This window comes from Pseudophryne corroboree, chromosome 3 (assembly GCF_028390025.1).
Source record: "Pseudophryne corroboree isolate aPseCor3 chromosome 3, aPseCor3.hap2, whole genome shotgun sequence".
NCBI lineage: Eukaryota > Metazoa > Chordata > Amphibia > Anura > Myobatrachidae > Pseudophryne > Pseudophryne corroboree.
The window spans coordinates 427,965,296-427,974,483 of NC_086446.1; positions in this window are offsets into that span (position 1 = coordinate 427,965,296).

Genomic DNA, 9,188 nt, shown 5'->3' on the forward strand with positions numbered 1-9,188 from the left:
TCCCATGTTTTGCACATACCTTGAATTTGGTGGTGCAGAATTTTTTAAAAAACGACAGGGGCGTGCAAGAGATGCTGTCGGTGGCCAGAAGAATTGCGGGACACTTTCGGCGTACAGGCACCACGTACAGAAAACAGGAGCACCACCAAAAACTACTGAACCTGCCCTGCCATCATCTGAAGCAAGAAGTGGTAACGAGGTGGAATTCAACCCTCTATATGCTTCAGAGGTTGGAGGAGCAGCAAAAGGCCATTCAAGCCTATACAATTGAGCACGATATAGTAGGTGGAATGCACCTGTCTCAAGTGCAGTGGAGAATGATTTCAACGTTGTGCAAGGTTCTGATGCCCTTTGAACTTGCCACACGTGAAGTCAGTTCAGACACTGCCAGCCTGAGTCAGGTCATTCCCCTCATCAGGCTTTTGCAGAAGAAGCTGGAGGCATTGAAGGAGGAGCTAACACGGAGCGATTCCGCTAGGCATGTGGGACTTGTGGATGCAGCCCTTAATTCGCTTAACAAGGATTCACGGGTGGTCAATCTGTTGAAATCAGAGCACTACATTTTGACCACCGTGCTCGATCCTAGATTTAAAGCCTACCTTGGATCTCTCTTTCCGGCAGACACAGGTCTGCTGGGGTTGAAAGACCTGCTGGTGACAAAATTGTCAAGTCAAGCGGAACGCGACCTGTCAACATCTCCTCCTTCACATTCTCCCGCAACTGGGGGTGCGAGGAAAAGGCTCAGAATTCCGAGCCCACCCGCTGGCGGTGATGCAGGGCAGTCTGGAGCGACTGCTGATGCTGACATCTGGTCCGGACTGAAGGACCTGACAACGATTACGGACATGTCGTCTACTGTCACTGCATATGATTCTCTCAACATTGATAGAATGGTGGAGGATTATATGAGTGACCGCATCCAAGTAGGCACGTCACACAGTCCGTACTTATACTGGCAGGAAAAAGAGGCAATTTGGAGGCCCTTGCACAAACTGGCTTTATTCTACCTAAGTTGCCCTCCCACAAGTGTGTACTCCGAAAGAGTGTTTAGTGCCGCCGCTCACCTTGTCAGCAATCGGCGTACGAGGTTACATCCAGAAAATGTGGAGAAGATGATGTTCATTAAAATGAATTATAATCAATTCCTCCGCGGAGACATTGACCAGCAGCAATTGCCTCCACAAAGTACACAGGGAGCTGAGATGGTGGATTCCAGTGGGGACGAATTGATAATCTGTGAGGAGGGGGATGTACACGGTGATATATCGGAGGGTGAAGATGAGGTGGACATCTTGCCTCTGTAGAGCCAGTTTGTGCAAGGAGAGATTAATTGCTTCTTTTTTGGGGGGGGTCCAAACCAACCCGTCATATCAGTCACAGTCGTGTGGCAGACCCTGTCACTGAAATGATGGGTTGGTTAAAGTGTGCATGTCCTGTTTTGTTTATACAACATAAGGGTGGGTGGGAGGGCCCAAGGACAATTCCATCTTGCACCTCTTTTTTCTTTTCTTTTTCTTTGCATCATGTGCTGATTGGGGAGGGTTTTTTGGAAGGGACATCCTGCGTGACACTGCAGTGCCACTCCTAGATGGGCCCGGTGTTTGTGTCGGCCACTAGGGTCGCTAATCTTACTCACACAGTCAGCTACCTCATTGCGCCTCTTTTTTTCTTTGCGTCATGTGCTGTTTGGGGAGGGTTTTTTGGAAGGGACATCCTGCGTGACACTGCAGTGCCACTCCTAGATGGGCCCGGTGTTTGTGTCGGCCACTAGGGTCGCTAATCTTACTCACACAGCTACCTCATTGCGCCTCTTTTTTTCTTTGCGTCATGTGCTGTTTGGGGAGGGTTTTTTGGAAGGGACATCCTGCGTGACACTGCAGTGCCACTCCTAGATGGGCCCGGTGTTTGTGTCGGCCACTAGGGTCGCTAATCTTACTCACACAGTCAGCTACCTCATTGCGCCTCTTTTTTTCTTTGCGTCATGTGCTGTTTGGGGAGGGTTTTTTGGAAGGGCCATCCTGCGTGACACTGCAGTGCCACTCCTAGATGGGCCCGGTGTTTGTGTCGGCCACTAGGGTCGCTAATCTTACTCACACAGCTACCTCATTGCGCCTCTTTTTTTCTTTGCGTCATGTGCTGTTTGGGGAGGGTTTTTTGGAAGGGCCATCCTGCGTGACACTGCAGTGCCACTCCTAGATGGGCCCGGTGTTTGTGTCGGCCACTAGGGTCGCTAATCTTACTCACACAGCTACCTCATTGCGCCTCTTTTTTTCTTTGCGTCATGTGCTGTTTGGGGAGGGTTTTTTGGAAGGGACATCCTGCGTGACACTGCAGTGCCACTCCTAGATGGGCCCGGTGTTTGTGTCGGCCACTAGGGTCGCTTATCTTACTCACACAGCGACCTCGGTGCAAATTTTAGGACTAAAAATAATATTGTGAGGTGTGAGGTATTCAGAATAGACTGAAAATGAGTGTAAATTATGGTTTTTGAGGTTAATAATACTTTGGGATCAAAATGACCCCCAAATTCTATGATTTAAGCTGTTTTTTAGTGTTTTTGGAAAAAAACACCCGAATCCAAAACACACCCGAATCCGACAAAAAAAATTCGGTGAGGTTTTGCCAAAACGCGGTCGAACCCAAAACACGGCCGCGGAACCGAACCCAAAACCAAAACACAAAACCCGAAAAATTTCAGGCGCTCATCTCTAATATATATATGTAGAAAAATGGAGCACGGCACTCACAGGACTTACTAAACATGCGTTCAAGCAGAATCAAAAAAAGAGCTGGCTGGACAGCAAGAATGTCAACGTTTCATTTAATTCTAAATTTCGTCAGGACAAGAACAACACAAATACAAAAGAGCTTACCTTAAATACCAACACCAACCACAGACTGATCCCCCCGCAGCGGCACGAGTGGGTCCCGGACGGGGGCCGATGACGTCACTCCCCAGCGACGCACGCTCTCCAGCGTCATTACCATGGCAACCCGCCTTGCAAACCCTGATCCGGTGCCGCTGGTGAAAAATAAACACAAACAATTTGACAGTGTAAATAATACTAATACATATACCTAAATCAATGGCAATTTCTGCTGGATAAATAATTAATTAATACATACAGAGATTAAGTTATGGGACAAAAAGCACTAAATCGGGTAATAATGAGTACCTATGGGAATACATAAGACATTACTCAAAAGTAAAGAAAATCATGAATATTATTCAAAAATCTAGAATGATTACCAAAAAGTACTTTAAAGAAAGCACCCTATATGGTTGGATTCATTGAGCCCGTCTGGAGTTAAAGTACGAAGCTCAAAAATCCAACGGGCTTCCTTACGTAGAAGGAGTGCACCTCGGTCACCCTCCCGAATGTTAGGGGGAACATGATCTATGATTTTATGGCGTAAATTAGCAAGTGAGTGGTTGGCCTCGCGAAAGTGACGAGCCACTGGTTGTTCTAGGGGGGTGCCCTGTAAAGCTGAACGGATGGCTTGGCGATGCAATGCCATCCTCTCCCTGAATTGGCGAATGGTCTTGCCTATGTAAAACAAGCCACAAGGGCATTTAATGTAGTAAATTACATATGAACTTAAACAAGAAAGAACATATTTAATTGGGATTTTGGCTCCAGAATGTGGGGATTAAAGGTAGACCCACTTTCCATTGAACGGCATGTGGTGCAACCTAAACACTTGTAACAACCTGGCCGCCGCGCCAGGAAGGTCTTTGGGGTATCAATGTCCAAAGTAGAAATATCGTTCTTAACCAAGATATCCCTGAGATTCCGATTGCGCTTATAGCTGGGCATCAGTTTAGAGTCCTTAAGTGATTTAAGGTCTGGGTCCGTGGTGATAATTGGCCAAAGCTTCTTTCCAATCTGCATATTTCGGTGGCTATACGGATGAAACCCCTGGACAAAGGGAACTTTTTTTACACAGTCAGGATTACTTGACTTGATGGAAAGTGCCTCTTCCCTGGATATTTCCAAAGCTTGTTTTTTGATGTCCTTAAGATAAGTGATTGAATAACCACGGCTGACAAATTCTTGTATCATAATATCAATGCGCCGTTCTGCTTTGTCCAAAGTATCACAAGTACGGATTGCCCGTAAAAATTGAGATTTAGGCAGACTGTGAGACACAAAACTGGGATGTTGGCTGTCTGCCCTCAATATAGTGTTTCGATCTGTCGGCTTCTTGAAGAGGTCAGTAACCAGCCTCCTTTCCTGTACAGATACTTCAACGTCCAGATAGTGGACTACTTTATCGCTGATGGTATAGGTAAACTGTATGTTGACATCTAGTGTATTTATGACCTCCATCGCGACTTTAAATTCTTGGCTAGTACCAGACCAAATGATAAAAAGGTCATCTATGTACCTGGTTAGGTACAGAATTTTGGCTTGCATCATGGGGTTCAACAAAAAGAGATCCTTGTCTATGTCAAACATAAAGATGTTGGCCAGGGACGGCCCCACAGCCCTTGACATAGACAAGGATCTCTTTTTGTTGAACCCCATGATGCAAGCCAAAATTCTGTACCTAACCAGGTACATAGATGACCTTTTTATCATTTGGTCTGGTACTAGCCAAGAATTTAAAGTCGCGATGGAGGTCATAAATACACTAGATGTCAACATACAGTTTACCTATACTATCAGCGATAAAGTAGTCCACTATCTGGACGTTGAAGTATCTGTACAGGAAGGGAGGCTGGTTACTGACCTCTTCAAGAAGCCGACAGATCGAAACACTATATTGAGGGCAGACAGCCAACATCCCAGTTTTGTGTCTCACAGTCTGCCTAAATCTCAATTTTTACGGGCAATCCGTACTTGTGATACTTTGGACAAAGCAGAACGGCGCATTGATATTATGATACAAGAATTTGTCAGCCGTGGTTATTCAATCACTTATCTTAAGGACATCAAAAAACAAGCTTTGGAAATATCCAGGGAAGAGGCACTTTCCATCAAGTCAAGTAATCCTGACTGTGTAAAAAAAGTTCCCTTTGTCCAGGGGTTTCATCCGTATAGCCACCAAAATATGCAGATTGGAAAGAAGCTTTGGCCAATTATCACCACGGACCCAGACCTTAAATCACTTAAGGACTCTAAACTGATGCCCAGCTATAAGCGCAATCGGAATCTCAGGGATATCTTGGTTAAGAACGATATTTCTACTTTGGACATTGATACCCCAAAGACCTTCCTGGCGCGGCGGCCAGGTTGTTACAAGTGTTTAGGTTGCACCACATGCCGTTCAATGGAAAGTGGGTCTACCTTTAATCACCCACATTCTGGAGCCAAAATCCCAATTAAATATGTTCTTTCTTGTTTAAGTTCATATGTAATTTACTACATTAAATGCCCTTGTGGCTTGTTTTACATAGGCAAGACCATTCGCCAATTCAGGGAGAGGATGGCATTGCATCGCCAAGCCATCCGCTCAGCTTTACAGGGCACCCCCCTAGAACAACCAGTGGCTCGTCACTTTCGCGAGGCCAACCACTCACTTGCTAATTTACGCCATAAAATCATAGATCATGTTCCCCCTAACATTCGGGGGGGTGACCGAGGTGCACTCCTTCTACGTAAGGAAGCCCGTTCGATTTTTGAGCTTCGTACTTTAACTCCAGACGGGCTCAATGAATCCAACCATCTAGGGTGCTTTCTTTAAAGTACTTTTTGGTAATCATTCTAGATTTTTGAATAATATTCATGATTTTCTTTACTTTTGAGTAATGTCTTATGTATTCCCATAGGTACTCATTATTACCCGATTTAGTGCTTTTTGTCCCATAACTTAATCTCTGTATGTATTAATTAATTATTTATCCAGCAGAAATTGCCATTGATTTAGGTATATGTATTAGTATTATTTACACTGTCAAATTGTTTGTGTTTATTTTTCACCAGCGGCACCGGATCAGGGTTTGCACGGCGGGTTGCCATGGTAATGACGCTGGAGAGCGTGCGTCGCTGGGGAGTGACGTCATCGGCCCCCGTCCGGGACCCACTCGTGCCGCTGCGGGGGGATCAGTCTGTGGTTGGTGTTGGTATTTAAGGTAAGCTCTTTTGTATTTGTGTTGTTCTTGTCCTGACGAAATTTAGAATTAAATGAAACGTTGACATTCTTGCTGTCCAGCCAGCTCTTTTTTTGATTCTGCTTTAACGCATGTTTAGTAAGTCCTGTGAGTGCCATGCTCCATTTTTCTACATACCATTGCCTTCTGCACTGGCACCTGGGCCCATCTTCCATATTGGACCTTATTGGAGTGCCAGTCCTCTACCATAACATATATATATATATATATATATAAACACACCCCACCCAGAGCCATAATAATACAACCAGCGCCAGCCTTACTTTTTGCTGGCAGTCTGCTTTGACACAGGAGACAGGTGAGTGAGAGCTCACTCCTCTCTGTCTCCTCCAAGACGCACGCTGATCCACACGCTGCCACTGTCCTGCAGCCTGCGCGCTCAGCCAATTACTGAGCCGCATGCTGCTACCTTACAGCCATGGTGCCGGCTCCGTAGCTGTTAGGTTGTCAGGGCAACCAAAGGGGAGACGGAAGTGCCGCACTGCGCCGCAGATTGGTAGGAGCTACGATCTGTGATGGGGGGGCCCTTTTAGATACTTACCCCCAGGGCCCCCCCTTAATCCGGCTCTGCTCTCACACATATAGCCCAGCCCTGCCCCATCCACCTCTCTCTCACACACATATACCCAAGCCACCTCCCTCCCACGTGGTTGCTTCATGTTGGGGGGAGAGGGGAGCACCAAGACATGTGCCCCCCTGTCGTTTAGAATTTTTATTTGGTTTTATTCAGTATTGTAGTAGAGAGCAGCAACACAATGTGTACAGTCACACACACACAGGTGCTGCACCCTTTGATAGGGATAAGAGGAAACCGCCTGCGACCTCCCCACAGTGCGGGTTGAGATGGTACAGTCCTGTTGCTAGCAATACCAGCGCTAAAATGCTTCCTGTTGTCAGCGGTGTATATCAGATGGTAGGGGCAATTCCCAGTGTCACCCTACCCAGTACAGTCACCCCTATAGTGTGAGGGTACAGGAATGATATATAAGTGGGCAAGGATAATTCCCTGTATGCTCCCCACTGAGCCCATCTCACTGCCCCCCACCTAGAACCCTCCAGCCAGTACAATAACAGTGATCCCACTCATTCAGTCCACTGTTCCCTCCTCCCACCCCTATCTCACCGACCCCTTTCTCTCCTGCCCAGTGTCCCCCATTCACAGAGTGCCCCCTTATTCAGCCCATTACCCCCCACCATCTCACTGACCTCCACATCCCAGTGTCTCCCACCCTGCCAGCCAATGTCTCTTCCCTTCCCTCCCCCAACCAGCCTACTGCCCCATCTAACTGCCCCTCAGCAAGAACCGAGCCAGTCCAAGCACAGTGTGTCCCCCCCCCCCCCTCATTCATCCAGTTTATCCCCTTCTCCAGCCTAGTGTTCTCCCCTCCCACCACCATCCCACTGCCCCCTTTCCATCCAACCCAGTGCCGGAACAAATGTTCATTCCCTCAGTCAAAGAAAACACATTTATATAATTAATGCACATAATGAATTGCAAAGATATAAAGGTAAAACAAAAGATGTTTTGATAATGTCAATTACTATCTTTTAACATAAAGCTATACACTATTACCGTGGAGCCGCTATGGCCGCCAGACCATGTGCACGTGCTACGCACTTTGTACGCTATTTGCGTACAGAGTCCCGCACGTGGTACGCACTTGGCGTACACACGCTGCGCTGAGTGTACGGAATAAACACAGCGGGCGCACACACAGTAGATAACCTTTAAACCTTGTTAATAAAACACAGTAAGAATATACTTATACTCTAAACCTTAGTAGTCAAATACTGTAATGATGTAACGCTTAAAAACCTTAACAATGTGTATGCTGTTTGAGCGATTGAGACGCTAAGAGAGCCCTTTGCAGGAAAGTGAAAACACAACACCGGGTTTGGTTAAAACCACAACAGCTCTAACACTGCCGTGGATTATTCAGAGAAAAAGGGGAAAACAATACAAGTTATACACTACAAGCTAACACAGAAATCTAACAGAATAACAGAGAATTAGATGAACAATGGCTACAGAGAATATACATACGTGGGGAATCTTTCGCATGCGCGACCTGGAATCCAGTCCTCAGCTGTTCAGGTAGAAAGCCTTCAGAGACATGAGGCTGGCCAGGCAACAGTGGTCTTTATATACGCAACATACATTCACAATACAATGGTACCTGTAATCTCATTGTTCATTGGACACAGGGATGTGTCTCTACATTACAGCAAAGGTCATAGGTGGATTTGAACAGGTGGACTGTGTCTTTCCCCAACTGCTCTGGTGGGAGGTATCCTCAGGATTCCCGCCGCATGTGTAATTTCCAGAAAATACAGTAAATGTTCATAATCTACTTCTGTACATAACTATACGCAGGAGCGAGCGATCCTTTCCTAACTAACACCGGAATGTTACTCTTAAAATACTCTACAGCTGGATACTAGACACCACCTTTCAACCTTTATCTGACCCTTCCTATCATGCAAATAGGAATCTCTCTGTCCAGGAACAGTTTAAACTAATCATACTCGCTGACATGGTCTAGGGGAATATTATCTACAAAATGCACTATTTTGGTTAAATATGCTACGATCGAGTCGCACGCTACACGCTCACAAACTCCGCCGTAATTATACATCTCATGTGCACGATCGCCGGAGCGATCTTATGCAACTTGCGGGTATGTGCACGCACGGGGGAACAGGTGCACGAGCAGCGCGCATGTGCATGAGGGGTTAGTACATAGGGGTATGCATCATGATATTTTTCGACTTTGACAGTCCACCCTTTGGCAGTCAACAATAACTGCCACTATCCAAACACTTAAGAAGAAAAATATATAATACAATGAAATACCTATAAATGATTGGGGGGAGGGAGGAGAGGAGAAGGTGGGAAATGTATGACCTAGTGGGATAGTAAAAGCATGTATGTGTGAAATTCATGTCTTAGGGGTCATGTATCATCGTGCCGTACATGTTCTAGATAAGCTTCGAGGTATTGCGAAGTATACATTAAATCCTTCTAATCCCGTATTAAGGGTCTGTTAGTGGGCTAACAAACACTACCGAGCTC